Here is a 15,819-nt window from a genome sequence, read left to right as displayed (position 1 = left end):
ATAATGAAAACTTAAGTGCTCATTCTATAAGCTTACTTTAGTCTTCTTCGTCATAAAGGAATCATGCATCTTTCTAATACATACAAGTCTCTCAATATAGCACAATATTCAGGGGACAACACAAACCACAGAGGCAACATGCAAATGGGATGCTCATGGCATTGGGATCGTAAAATGCGCTTATAACATTCTGAGTACAATTTGAGCATTTATTTTTTATACATGTGATAAAAGAAAGCTTAGATGAGAGGACTTATAGTTCCTATTTCACTCTAAAGCAATCAGATGCAGTTCTTTTCTGTCATTCTACCCTTAATGAAGATTGAGGACAGAAATCAAGGGATGCTCTAATGAAATAATAGGAAATTCTCTGCTGAAATAAACGAGTTCATGGTTATACTCTGTCCTTACTTCCATACCCCTTCCAATGCTGTTCTTGTTCATTGAGCAGGAGCGTATTTATTTACAGGACTGGGCCATTCTTGTCTATTCCAAGGAAGAATTTGCCTTCCCTTGAATTATTATTTATTTATTTATTTTTGCAAAGACTGGCCCAAACTGAGCTTCTCTGGAGCATTGATTTTTTAATCTGTAGATTGTAAAACTTTCGGAAATTCCATGCAAAATTGTCTTTTATATGTAGATAGATACTCAGTTTTTTAGGGGAGAAAAAGTCAGGCTTTTATAAGAATCTCACTGACACCATGACCAATGAAAGTTTAAGTATCACTGCTTAGGGGTTTTCTAAGTGATTTTCTTCTCAGCATTCCACTGTCTGCTTTCTTAAAAATTAGTAAAAAAGAGGTATAGTTCAGCAAACATTGCCTGACATTTGCACTTAACACTAGTATCTTATTTTGGGGACATTTATCACTGGATAGCAATGAAGAAGGTACTGCTGTTAATGACTCTGATAGCTCTGCTTTTCAATTTTTGAGTCCTAGCGTCATACTGGCAGTGAAACGTCACTCATTCTATCCAGTATGGATTAAGTAAGAAAGTAAGTTTCATTAAAAAACTTTAAAAATCTATTTGCAAAGGTTTTCTGATGATACAGCTACAAGACTAAAGGAGTCAAATAGCACTCACTGATCTCATTTTTTTTTTTTTTTTGAAATTCCCCATTTTAAATTTTTCATGAAGAACTGAACATCACCTGAAGCATATGCTAGCAATTTAGGCCAAAAATATAAGCCTTACCCTTTCACACAAGGTATAAATAGATTCTTTATTTGGGGTGAGGGTGATGGGGAAGGGTGAATGGGGCTGCGTCTGAGCCAGCTCACTGACTCATACACCCATTACAAAGCATTATGAGCTTCCTGGGTCTAGGTATTTTTCCAGCACTTTAGATTGTAATAGATTGCAATACTTAGGAAGAGGAAATACCAGGTCTTGGTAATTTATAAGTTGTGAAAATGAGGAAAAAGAGGAACTTAGTATGACATCCAGGTTTCTTTTGATAACTTGCAGATAGAAGTGCAACTTACTAATACAAATAATATAAAAAGCAGAGTACATGAAGAAAATCCTTGAAATATTTAGTGCCTATACTGTTTATTTTATTGTTCTAAGAGTTGAGGTTATCTAGTACGGAGGAAAAGTCTTATTTTATATTTATTTACTTTTAATTAATTATATTTATTGGGGCGACATTGGTTAATAAGATTATATAGGTTTCAAGTATAGATTCTATGATACATGATCTGTATATTTCATTGTGTGCCCACCACCCAAAGTCAAATTATCTTCCATCACCATATATTTGTCTCCATTTACCCTTTACTTCCTGTACCAAGCAATCCCTCTCCTGGGTATCTACCCAAAATTTGAAAACATGTATTCACAAAGATATATGCACACCTATGTTCACTGCAGTATTATTCATGGTGGTCAAGACATGAAAATAACTGAAGTGTCCTTTAATAGATTATTGGATAAAGAAGATGTGGTACATATACACAATGGAATACTACTCACAAATGATGAAATATCGCCTTTTGTGACAACATGGATAAATCTTGTGAATATTTTGCTAAGGGAAAAATCTTGAAGGCTGCTCTACTTGCTAGTTCTTTGGAGGACAGAAGGGCATAATAGAACTTCAAAGCTAGCCATCTTTTACTTTGAGAAAATGTGTCTTTGTATAAAAGTTATTCAGCTACTGGGATTAGAGAAGCTCCTGAGATATACCATTTTCTGAATGCTATATGGCCTCAGGGTCTCAAGTTCCCTGGTGGATAATTACAGTGACCATGTCAATGTGTGAATAGGAAACCCAAGAGGGTTTTTGTGCATCTGTTTATATCCAACTCTGCATATAATAAGGTCACATTGGTAGCTTCATATCAGTCATGAGAGTATACCACAGAAATTGGCAAATGCCACAAATCGAAGCTTATTGCTTCATTGACTGTTAAATTTAAGATTGCAGAAAAAATTTTAATGGAAATAAGGACTTCCAGCCAAGATGGAGGCCTGGACAGACACACTGCATCTTCCTCCACAGCTGGGAGGGAATGCAGCTACCTCAAGACTGGAAACAACTAGAAGTTCCAGAAAATTGAACTGCATGAAAGTCCAACAAACAAAGATACAGAGAGGAAGTGCTCATCCAGACAGGCAGCAGGGACAGAGCCGGGGTGGAGAGGATGCGGTGTGGTGGCGGCAGCAACAGGCCGGAGGAAAGCACAATCACACGTTTTAAAAAGCCAGAAGGGACACCTACCTGGGGATCATCCCCTGCACCAGACCAGACCACATAGCTGACAGTTCCAGTGCTGGGGAAAATAAAGCCTCATTGCTTCTGACTGTGAAAACCAGTGGGGGTTGGGGCAGAGGAAGAAACTGCTGGTCTCTCAGCAAAGTCCACTTGTTTGAAGGGCCCCATGCTCCTAGAATGTTTACGGACCCACCCACTCTGGGAACAGTGGCTAGGGCAACAGCTAGAGAGGCGCCAGTCCCATGCAATAATGGGAGAGGTGGCTGGAAAGGGGGAGAGTGCTGGGAAAGTGGCATTGTTCCCTCTCAGACCCCTCCACCACAGACAGCGACACAACGTGGTGAAACGGGTCGCCCTGTACTGACGAACCCCCAAGGCTCCACTCCTTACAATGTAACAGGTGCGGCAGCTCTACCTAAGACACAGAGGCAAACAAACAAAGGAACCTGTAAAGTTGAGGAGACAGAAATATATAGTCCAAAAGGGGGAATGGATCAAGGTTCTAGTGGGAGAACTAAGCAACAAGGAGATAGACAACCCAGCAAACAAGGAGATAACCAACCTAACAGATGCAGAGTTCAAAACACTGCTGATAAAGATGCTCACAGACTTGACAGATATCCTTAAGTATGGCAAACCCATAAGGGAAGAAGTGAAAGCTATGGTAAATAAAACAAAGGAAATTCCACACAAAACCAATGGTAAAGGGAAGGAAACCAGGGTTCAAATCAATGACTTGGAACATAAGGAAGAAGAAAACAGTCAACCAATACAGAATGAGGAAACAATTGAAAGAAATGAGGAGAGGCTTAGGACCCTCTGGGACAACTTTAAAACGTGAAAACATCTGAACTATAAGAATGCCAGAAGGGGAAGAGGAAGAGCAATAAATTGAAAACTTGTGCAAGAAAATAATGAAAGAAATAGACATACAGGTCCAGGAAGCACAGAGAGTGCCAAACAAGCTAGACCCAAAAAGGACCACATCAAGACACATCATCATTGAAATGCCAAAGGTAAAAGATAAAGAGAGAATCTGAAAAGCAGCAAGAGAAAAGCAAAGAGTTACCTACAGAGGGGTGTCTATAAGACTCTCAGCTGATTTCTCAAAAGAAATTTTGCAGGCAAGAAGGGACTGGCAAGAAGTATTCGAGGTGATGAAAAGCAAGGACTTACAACCAAGATTACTTTATCCAGCAAAGCTATCATTAGAATGGAAGGGCAAATAAAGTGCTTTCCAGACAACGTAAAGCTTAAGGAATTCATCATCACCTAACTATTATTATATGAAATCTCAAAGCGACTTACTTAAGAAAAAGAAGATCAAAATTATGAACATTAAAATGACAACAAACTCACAACTATTAACAACTGAATCTAAAAAATAAGAACAAAATCCAACTAAGCAACCCAGAATAGGAACAGAATCATAGGTATGGGGATCATTTGGAAGATTATCAGTTGGGAGGGGGAAGCATTGGGGGACTGCTGAGTCACCACCTCCCGGACTGCGTCGGGGGACCACTAGGTTGCCGCCTCCTGGGCAGCATTGGGGGACTGCTGGGTCTCTGCCTCCCGGAGGACTGCTGTGGTCAAGCGCTGGGTCTCGATCTCCTGGGCAGCATTCCTCCCTGAGCTTTGAGCATGGAGTTGGCAGTGAGAGCAAACCAAGTTCATATCATCTTGGACACGTCTTTTTGGTAAGAAGGGTGACTAAATATCAAGATCTCAGCCTTGCCTTCAGGGTCCCACTGATTAATGCGAAGCAGGGTCTGAGACACACACTCAATGTGCAGAATGTGCTCTCCCCCCGGGCCAAAGAGAAATGGGGAAATGGTGCAGGAATTAAGAAGCATCATTGGTTGGTACAAAATAGACATAGGGAGGTTATGAATAATATAGGAAAGGGTGGAGCCAAATAACTTATATGCACGACCCATGGACATGAACTAAAGAGGGTGAGATTGCTGGAGGGAAGTGGGGTACTGGGCAGAGGGAAGCAAAGGGGAAAAAATTGTGATACTGTAACAACACAATCAATAAAATATACTTTAAAATAATGGAAATTAAATTTAAAGTGTGTTTTGTCTTCAGTCATTAAGTGAGAAAATATGCTTCTAATAGTTGAAGATTATTATCCATTTTACCAAAGAAAATATTCACAGTGATTAATTATGAACAAGTGACATTCCAACATCCGTCGTCGGCAGCCGTCCGTCTCGAGAGACGATGGTGTAGCTTCTTAAGAGTCTATCTGCACCGCCAAGAATGGTTGTGCAGTCCGACTCGGGAGTGACACGGTATCTGTCTCCTCCCGTGTTGAATCGACATCTTGCGATGACGCTGGAGTGTCCTCTCCAGTGAAGCTGAAGCTACAGAACCTGGGCAGGGTGATATGGAGGGTCTGCTGTTGCCCATGCAGCAGACCCCCCCTCTCTTCGCAGCTGAAGGGCCCAAGGGAAAGACGGAGTCAATACAGCTTGGTTTCAGGTGCGCCGCAGGAGTTGCCGGTGTTGACTACAACGTCAAACCGCCTTAGGGACTCCGGCTCCGGATTTTCTGTCGGGGTTTACTCCCTTAGCCTTTCCCCTGAAGAGGTATGCCGCAAGGCAGCGGAGGTTTTTTGGAGTCAGAGTTTTCCTTCTCTGATGTGCCCTGACTGGAAGATCGAACCAGCGACACATAGCTCGCAGGCCGACGCGCAATTCACTGAGCCAAACCAGCCAGGGCTGACATTCCAACATAGATTTGTGATATTTTACTTTCCTCTTATTGTCAACTAAAACAAATACATCAACCAGCATTCTTATCAGAACAGTGTTCGTCTGTGAATTGCAGCTCCAGTTGTAACAATACTCTCTGTCAATAGATAGGCTATGAATATAACATCACAAAAATTAATTAAACATTCTGTGAAAATCAACTGACTATATAAAATTTATAATAAAAAATATTGCATATTATTATCCATAAATTATGTGTTAGACATCCTCGATATCAATACATATATAATGTGTACATATCAATATGTATGCAGGTATTTTTTTCAGTATCTGTTAAACATCTCTGTCTCAAGACATGGAACCAATGGGTTTACCACTTTCAATGGCATCCAAGTAGCAACACTTTGGGGTTACATGGCTACATCCTGAAGTAACACAATAACATTCATGGAATATTTCCTAGCTCTGCGGTCATAAGCTTAAACTGATATATTAACAGTAAATGAGACAGATAACTAAAACTATGAAAATATTTATATCTAATTTTATTGATTTTAATTATTTATTGCATTATATAAAGTTTTCTCAAGTCTAATTTACTTCTCAGACTGAGGGCTAGAAGAGATATCATATTTATATGGAATTTTATGTTTTCATTCATTTTTACATAAACTCTATACACAAATATTTCTCAGTAGATAGGGAAATATTAGCCCTGGCTGGTTTGGCTCAGTGGATTGAGCATCGGCCTGCGAGCTAAGTGTCGCTGGTTCGATCTTCCAGTCAGGGCACATCAGAGAAGGAAAACTCTGACTCCAAAAAACCTCCGCTGCCTTGCGGCATACCTCTTCAGGGGAAAGGCTAAGGGAGTAAACCCCGACAGAAAACCCGGAGCCGGAGTCCCTAAGGCGGTTTGACGTTGTAGTCAACACCGGCAACTCCTGCGGCGCACCTGAAGCCAAGCTGTATTGACTCCGTCTTTCCCTTGGACCCTTCAGCTGCGAAGAGAGGGGGGGTCTGCTGCATGGGCAACAGCAGACCCTCCATATCACCCTGCCCAGGCTCTGTAGCTTCAGCTTCACTGGAGAGGACACTCCAGCATCATCGCAAGATGTCGATTCAACACGGGAGGAGACAGATACCGTGTCACTCCCGAGTCGGACTGCACAGCCATTCTCGGCGGTGCAGATAGACTCTTAAGAAGCTACACCATCGTCTCTCGAGACAGATGGCTGCCGACGATAGGGAAATATTATTTTAAAAGACACAGATGAGGATACTGAGATTTTCAGAAATAACTTTGCATAACTCTTGTGCAACAATACTGCACAACTCTTTCATCCCAGAGTTGAGAATAGAATTTATGACTTCCAGTGGACCCATCGTGAAGACAGCCACTGACTGTCCAAATAGATTCTTCTTTTCTCTATAACTGCTGAATATGCTTGGAGCCTTATTTCACTCTCCCAGATAAGTGAAATACAATGGATTGAAATAGGAATAGCAAATAGCATTGGAGAAGGGAAGTCTGCAATGTATGCCAGGAAGGATTTTTTTTTTCCTTTGTGTGTTCTGAATCTTGAATGACAGGTTTAAGATTGCTTTTTGCTTTAATTTATGTTGTGAGTTTCTTTTTATGATTATCAATGAGTTCTCACATGAGTATGCAATCATAATAAGAGTCAAACTCCAGCAATTTTCTGACAAGTTATAAAACAATAAAATACTTCAAATGGTATATCACAGAAGATGATATTTTTATACCAGAGGTGTCGTGATACCTATAAATCATCTAAGCATTTCTCTTGAGATTTCTTTTCTCACTTGGAGAAACTAAAAGGTAAATGCACAGAGAAAGTGTTATTGAGAGGAAAGAAATGTAACTTTGAAGAAAATAAAAAGATTCAGCAGTCTTATAAAGCATATATAAATTAGAAAAGAGAATGCTTATCTATCTCAATTCTTCTCCTCCCCTGTTTATTCTTTACCTACACTGGTAAAGGTCTGAGAACTTAGCACATTATATTGAAAATAAAATATAAATGGTTGATTATGACTTCTCAAGAAATATATTTATTCAAATATACAATCTAATAGCAGATCTAATATATTTACTATCATGTTCTAAGATAACCCCCTGGGGAAAGGAGAGTATCTAAATCTCAGAAACTCAATCTCATCAGGTAAGTCAGAGCGCAAGGAGGAAAATGAGGTAGGAAGGAATACTTAACCTTTTAATAGCCTTTACACATTGCAAGTTTGCTGTGCCTTAGGGCAGTTGGACATTTACCCGAGGTCCATTATCAGTGTATAGCTGTCAGAAGAGAATCACTATGGATATTTTCCCATCAAGAATCCTACGTGAGAAGGGATGAGGTGGAATACTCTCCTTTGGTTAAAAAGAAAAAGAAAAAAAAAAAAGAATAAAAAAACAAACAAAATAGTGCCCAAAGACCTACTGTGTGGTTCTCTGCTTAGCAGAGATGAAACAATAGAGGATTTTCAAACCCATTTTTCTTGATCTCAGGAGACTAAAAAGAAATAGATCATAATGGTGTTGGTTTCCAAACACACAGTTTTTAATTTCCAATAACTAATTCTAAGAGGTGATTCAAATTCACTAAACTCGGGGGTAACTTCTGACTCTCCTACATCACTGTGTTTCAATGCTTCAGAAGAAACTAGTTTCGCGTTGCCCTATCAGCTGTCCTTGAAGAAGCTGCCTTCCTACGGCTTGTCAACTTAGTTCAACTCTCCAGTTGATGACACATTCCATTGGCAGACAACCTACAGCACTGGTGCCCTGGCTGCAAATGAAAACGCCTCGCCCACAAATAAGGGAGGAACCTATTTCCTGGCAGGTTAATGCATTACAATCCCTTCAATCAATCTCAAAAAACACAGCACAAAAATTACACACCTATTAGTAGGCACCCCTTTAAAGAAACAAATATTTGTTTCAATTTTCAGAGCTAGTGGATTATATATCTTTGAATAATAAAAAAAAAATACTTTGGTGTTATAGGATCTAAGTCGTGGTTTTATGAAACATCTGTTTTCTTTATTTTTTGTCATGTACTATAAAAAGGTTACAACTTTAATTTATGTAAAATAAAAACAGTTCCCCTCAGTGGTTTTTTTCCTAGTATGACAGAACTTCAGTCAATAGATATACTGTTGTTGTTGGAGGTGAATACTAAAGAGTGTCTAAAAGCTTGCACAATTTATGAGAATTTTGTCTCGAAACATTTTGGATTAAATCTTTTAATCTCCCTAATTTTATTAATTTGCATTCTTTGCTTTAGATATAAGATCTCTTCCCTAGTTGGAGATCTGCACTCTCTTTAATCACGATAAATCCTCAGATACTCAAACCTGCTACTCTTCCAAACAGAACAACATTGTCTTTTAAAATACTACCATCTTTATTATTTTTAAAAGACAGACCCTTCTTTCTCTTTGAAATAGTCCAAATGTTTCCAATAAGCAAAACATAATTAAGTATCTGAGTTCCATGTGCTGATCCTTAGAATCATAAAGCAAAAGAATTCTCTTCCATTTTCTTTCTTTGTGGTGTCTTTACTTGGTTTTGGAATTAGAATAATACTGGCCTCATAAAAAGAGTTTTGGAGTCTTTCTTCTTTTTGAATTTTTTGGAATAGTTTGAGAAGAATAAGAATTAGTTCTTCTTTGAATGTTTGGTAAAATTAGCATATGGAGCTATCCAGCCCAGGGCTTTAGTGTGGGGGGGAGCTTTTTTATTACTGCTTTAATTTCCCTAGTTGTTATCAGTCTATTCAGGCTTTCTGCTTCTTCTTGATTCAGTTTTGGAAGATTGTACGGTCCTAGAAATTTATCCATTTCACCCAAGTTGTTCATAGTAACTTCTTAAGAGTCCTTTGTGTATTTGTGGTATTGGTTGTTACTTCTCTTTTGTTTATGATTCTATTTATTTGTATTCTCTCTTTTTTTTCTGGATGAATTTGATAAAAGGTTCGTCAATTTTGTTTCTCTTTTCAAAGAACCAGCTACCTTTTGCAATGGCATGGATGGAACTGGAGAATATGCTAAGTGAAATAAGCCAACTGGTGAAAAGCAAATACCATATATCTCACTTATAAGAGAAATCTAATGAACAAAATAAACTAACGAGAAAAATAGAACCAAAGACGTGAAACATGGAACAGACTGACAGTGGTCAGGGTTAAGGGGAGATAACAGTGGAAAGAGGAAGGGACTAATCAAAGAACATGTATGAATGACTCATGGACACAGAGAACGGTGTGGGGAAGGACTGTGGGGGCTGGGCAGAGGAGGGCCAAGGGAGAAAAATTGGGATAACTGTAATAGAATAACAATAAAAAATAAAAATAAATTAAAAAATAACATAAAAATACAAGTTCTTGCCCTGACCAGTGTCTCAGTGGGTTGGGCTTCATCTGGCAAAGCAATCTTCCTGGTTGGATTCCAGGTCTGGGCACTGGCCTGGGTTGTGGGCCAGGTCCCCAGTTGGGGGCGAGCGAGAGGCAACTGATCGATTTTCTCTCTCGCATCAATGTTTCTCTCCCTCTCTCCCACCCTTCTTCTCTCTCTAAAAATAAATAAATAAAATCTTTAAAAAACAAAAGTTCTTCCCTTCCACTTTCTCTAAAATCAATAAGCATTCTTGCACACTGGCTCCAGCAGTTCTGTTCTCAAGGGAAGATCTGGAATTCAGAAACCAGCATCATTTCTCTCAGGCTACATTCCCTGCCCCCACACCTCCTTCAGATTACATTTTGAAACATGTCAGATTAATTACTTCCTCAGATACTTCAATTAAAGTAACGTGAACACCACTTGGTGAGCAATACCTCTTATAAGAATGACGTCTAAGAGGAATTACCCATTTCAACAGAGCTCATCATGCAACTACAAATTCTAGTTGAGTATCGTGAATCATACCCACAAACACAGTTCTAGGTCAGGAGTAGAGGTGAAACCTGGGAATTTGTTAGAATCTCAAGCCCCAACCCAGTCCTACAAGCTCACATTCTGCATTTTCGTAAGTTCCACTTTATAAGCTTTAAATGAAATAATCTGAAGTATTTAAATCTAGCATATTGAATCACTATCAGAGATCGTGGTGGTAGTGATGTTGATGTTGATGATGACTGTAAAAGTGGGACAGCAAGTAAATGCTGAAGACTGGAAGTAATTAAATGACAATATTCCTAATGAGAATGTATTAGCTTCCTATTTCTGTGTAACAAATTATCACAAATGTAGTAGTTTCAAATGCCCATTATTTTCTCACTGTTCTGTTGGTTTTCTATTTAGGGTATCACAAAACAGAAAGCAAGGTGTCAACCCTTTGCCTGGGGCTCCAGGGTGAAAATCCATCCCCAAGACCATTCTTCTTGTTGGCAGAGCTCAGTTCCTTGTGGTTGTAGGACTGAGGTCCCTGTTCCTTGAAGGCTGTCAGCAGGGACCCCTGAAAGACGCTGAAGAGTTCTCTGCCTGCCACACAGAGCCGCTGAAGTGACGAGCCTCAAGTGAAAGCGCAATCTGCGTGGCATCAGAAAAGGAACGGAGGTAGAGGGTACGCTGGTAAACATATACATCCGGCTGCAGAGGATGTCTGCACATGACAATTGTGTTTGTCAAAGTAAGTGTTTAATTTGCGAAAAGTGAAAGGGAAGACTTCAGTTTCAAAGCTTTAAGGGGAGTAGGACAGTTTCAAAATAGCTGCCAAAGGCTATGGGAGAGAATTTAACATGAAAAAAAAAGTGAAAGAAATGTTGCAGGAAGGTGCTGAGTTACCAGCAGGAGGCAGATGTGCCTCAGAAAAGACTCCGCTACAGGGCAGCGCAGTCTGGACTGGAGGTTTCCTGACACCAGGGAGAGGACACAGCGGCACCCTCTGGCTCAGAGCGCTGCCCAGAAATGAGCCATCTCCAAAGGGCACCAGCCAGGCTACCCCCAAGCTCAGGAAAGTACCCGGAGGAGGAACTGGCTAACTCGTTTCCCTCTTACTGTAAAATAAACATGAAGTAAAGAGGATCACACATCTCTGAGCTTCAGGATTTTAAATAGGGGGGATGAGAGCACTGAATTAATTTTTTCAGCGATATTGTATAAGGCAGGGAGCGACACTGTTTCATCGCGCTCCTTGGGGCTATGAGGCAAATGCTGCGGTTGCCTGGCAATAGGGAAGGCTCTCTTGAGTGATTCATGGTAATGATGTTCAAACAATATAGAATAGAGGAGAATGATTTCATCTGCCCTCCCATTTTATTACAGATAAGAGGTTGTGAAGTATGAGACTGACAAAATCAACGGCTGACACCTCATTTGTCATATGGTTTCACAAGTTCAATAGCCCTGCTCTTCGCCCTTCACACCTTTGACCTTGGTGCACGTGGCCTCACAGCCAAGGGAGGGAAAACCTGATGTCTTGCCCCTGTCACCCTCCTTCATGTCAGGAACCTGCATTAATGATATGCTGTTTCACTTTGGTTTAAGTCGATGTTCTGCTTTTGTTTACTGCATACTAATTTTAGAAAATGTTATTTAAGGGAGAAAAAAGAAAAAAAAAAAAACCCTGTGCGTGAGTTTTAGCAAAAAAGAAAAAAAATTAGGTGGATTTTAAAAAGGCAAGTTTATTATGGTTTTATACACAATAATCTCCTTTTTCCTGGGTTCCTATTCCTGCCAAGACACTCTTAAATGTAGTTTTAAGACAGTTTACATAATGTCTTGTAGAAAAAAAAAGCTATCATTTGAGAGTTAATCAGTGAGGAATAGCAAGATAAAGACTCTACATGCTTGTTTCCCTTAAGATATGTTCATGAATGTATTTACAATAAAAAGTACATAAACCTATGAATGGTACCTTTCAAGTGTTATAAAACAGGTAAAGGCACTATTCATAATGACTCATACCTGGTTTTGCTGCTTTGCCTTAAATCCATTTTATTTTTGGATTTTGCTAAAGTTGGCTCCAGCCTGCACATGCAAAGCATAATGAAATGGATGTCTTTGAGATCCATCCAACGTTTCCAGTTGTTTGGATGTGATCCAAAGAAAAACATTATTTTAGAGAGAAACAAAGCTGATATTGACAAATGCAAATGAGATCATGTTTAGTACTCTCAATAAAGTGTTCACCATATGTTAGGCATTCTGGTAAGTCCTCATTTAATTTTCTCAATTTGAAAAGACAGTTATTATTATCCCCATTTTCCAAAGAAGGGAACTGAGCCTCAAAAATGATAGACTATCTTAGCATAATGGGAGATTTAGAATCTGGACCCAAAGTCTGCTTCATGGTTTTTTTTCCCCTAAAGAAAAGTCACATTGTGCCCCTTTGTTCAAAAGCCTTCAATAACATCCCAAATTATTACTATCTCCTACAAGGCAGGTCCCTAACTTAGCTTTTACTTCATCTCTACATTTTACTTTCCCCTGACTCACTCCGTTCCAGACACTCTCAAGCAACCTCCTGATTTTCAGCTTTTGCATACTCTTCCTGAGTTCTCTTCCCACAAATATCAGCAGGGCTCATGTATTTACTTCTTTCCTCTTTGACAGGCCTTTAATCATTCCTTCCTTCCTTGCCTTTATGTTTCCTCCTCCTATTTATTTGTGTATTTCTGTACTTGTTGGTTGTCTGTATGTCTCTCCTTCCTCTCTGCATGAGAATAGGACTTTGTTTGGTTCCATGCTATGCCTCTTGTGCTTCAAACAAAGGCTATCATGTAGAAGTCATTACAATGTTGTTGCATGAATATATGAATTATTAATATTTTAGACATCAAAGAAGGATGTGCATTATGTGACTGGGCTCTGATAGTCTCAAGTTCAGTTTGGGAAGATTTCAGAGTAATTTGTCGCCAATCCTTAGTTCATTGAGGACTTTATAGAACAGATATAATATTTAGGGACAGATTAAAGGGCTTGATGCACTAATTTTAATATAATGACAAGAAGGGCAGAGGTAAGACTGATATTAGGAAAAGCACTCAGTTTTGGATGAAACAGAGTGTTTCCAAGGAGATAACAATGAGCAAATCTGAGTTGAATAGAAAAGAAGGAAAAGAGGAGAAGACCAAAAATATGGGGTCACTTAGGGGTAGCCTGATGGATGGTCAAGAAGAGGGAGAGGAGGTTGCAGGACCTAAGGTGACTATCAGCATCTATAACCAGTAAAAGCAAATGGAGCGACATAGTGGGAATGCAGGTGAGGAACTGCTGGGATAACACTGCTAACAATTTCCTGGAAAGGGTGCAGCCTTAGGCTACATCTTTGGTGAGAAGTGTCTAATAGGCCATAGATTTGAAATGCCACAAGGGGAGGGTGACAAAGGAAACCAGGGGTTTGTTTAGATCCTACCGCAAGCCAGACACTTTTCTCAGCCTATGTGTATGTTGTCTTTTAAGTTACTACCAACACCCTTAAAAATATATTATTCGATGTTATTTTGCAAGTTTGATGAATAAGGAAATTAGGGTTCCAAGACAATTGAGAAACTTGCATGAAGTCACATTGTTAACAAAGGTCAGATCTGAGTGCAAATCCAGATCTGCCACTTTCTAGTGTCTATTCCTGTGCCCCCCATTCAATCGGTGTTGCTCTTGTGGTTGTTTAGCTCATTGGGATTAACCAATGGAGCACATGCCAAAAGGAGAAAATTCATAAAATGTGGCTTCCATGAAAAAGCCCAAATATTCCAAATATTCCAGTGGTGGTGAGCTTTTATTTTCATTCAAGTGTTTGGTGCACTTTTCCTTTTGTCATACTCGTCCCTGATTGTGCTATTGTCTTTTTCCTCCTTACTATACTATCCATTGGAGGCTGACTGGGGCTCTCATGCATCTCCATTTTTCTAACACTTAGCACATTTTTATACACAAAAGATAGTAAAAGTATTTTCTGTAAAAAAAGTTAAAATTATACAAGACAATATATGGAGGCATTTGAAGGGATATCACTAATATCACTGCTGTCCAGAGGTTAGTCTTGGTCATAGGATTTAGAATATCTAAAAAGATATTAATTGAAAGTATTTACCCTTTCTTTACATGTAGAATAAATAGGTAATTTTGAGAGTATAGGTCAATTCATGACAATTTTTCTACCCTCAATTTTTTTTTCTACACTGATTTTATGCTCTCTTTACCAATTCTTTTTCTCTAACCTATTTTGCTTTTTAATTCAACCCCTTTGTAATGGAAATAATTTGTCATTCATGTTTAGGAGAAAATACAGAGTCTCAATGCATGTGATGCAAGTCAGAGCGTTTTATGATTATCTGCCTCTTGGTCAAGACACTGCCTCCTCGGAAGCTTTGGTCAATAAATCATGGCTAAATTGCATGCTAATCTCCATGATGATAAGGTTGTAACTTCTCAGAAGATGAATGGGTCTTTCAAATGGTAGCTCTGCAGTTGGAATTTACTGAGAATAAACTGTAATTTTTTTTTTAAATGAATGCAAAAAAAGAGAAGGATCATGTTTGAAAAAAGTATGCATGGGTATTGGGCAGTAAATGGATATACTGTTATTTCTGATTTCCATGCACAACTCCCTCCTTCTGACAACAAAACCATGTTTTCTGTGTGGAAGCCATTCTGCGTGGCTTTGGCAGGGCTGTCTGCTTACTCCCACGGCAGTGTCCCTCTGACCAAGACCTGGACAGTATGAGTGCTGCGCCTCACACCTGCCTGGCCATAGCACCCTAGTGCTCGAGAAAACAGCATGTGATTCAAGCCAGGTAAATCAGGCTCCTACTGTTAGGATTAACACGCGGGTAGAATGTGAGTTGTAACTGCTAAAAAACATAAGAAAAGGTCAATTTAAAAGAAGAGAGCAAAGACTTGACCTAGATTCTGTTGGGCTTGAAGGCAGAAAAACACGTGTAATGGATAGAGAACCAGACAAAGGTGAGGCAGGAAAAGAAGCAAGGGTGTAAAATTTAAGGGGCATTCACGCTGAGTCATGCACATGGAGGGTAAGTAGCTGAGAGCAAGTGCTTCTTTCAGTTTTGTACCTTGGGTACTTTGCTCTCCTAGCACAATCCCTGGCCCTGGACCTGAATGCAGGTCTTCACCTACCCGCAACTTTGTCATGGAGCACCAGGACAATTCTGCCAAGTCATAGACTGAAAATTCAGCTGCTAGGGCTGTTTCTACCTTTGCCATTAACAAATAATATTTTGCTTATTGTCTGGCTCTTTGTTTCTGGAAAAATAAAAACTAAGAAACAATGCTATTTCAAAGGGACTGCTGAAATTTCAGTAATCATTAAACACTTGTAAATGCTTAGCAAATAAAAAATGTACTAAGCAATTAACAGATGAGTTCTTGTGACTTTTAAATAAGAGTTTTTCCCCC

The sequence above is a fragment of the Furipterus horrens genome, unplaced genomic scaffold, assembly GCF_987537825.1.
Source record: "Furipterus horrens unplaced genomic scaffold, mFurHor1.1.pri manual_scaffold_10, whole genome shotgun sequence".
Classification (NCBI taxonomy): Eukaryota; Metazoa; Chordata; class Mammalia; order Chiroptera; family Furipteridae; genus Furipterus; species Furipterus horrens.
Note: the sequence above shows the minus strand (reverse complement) of the source record.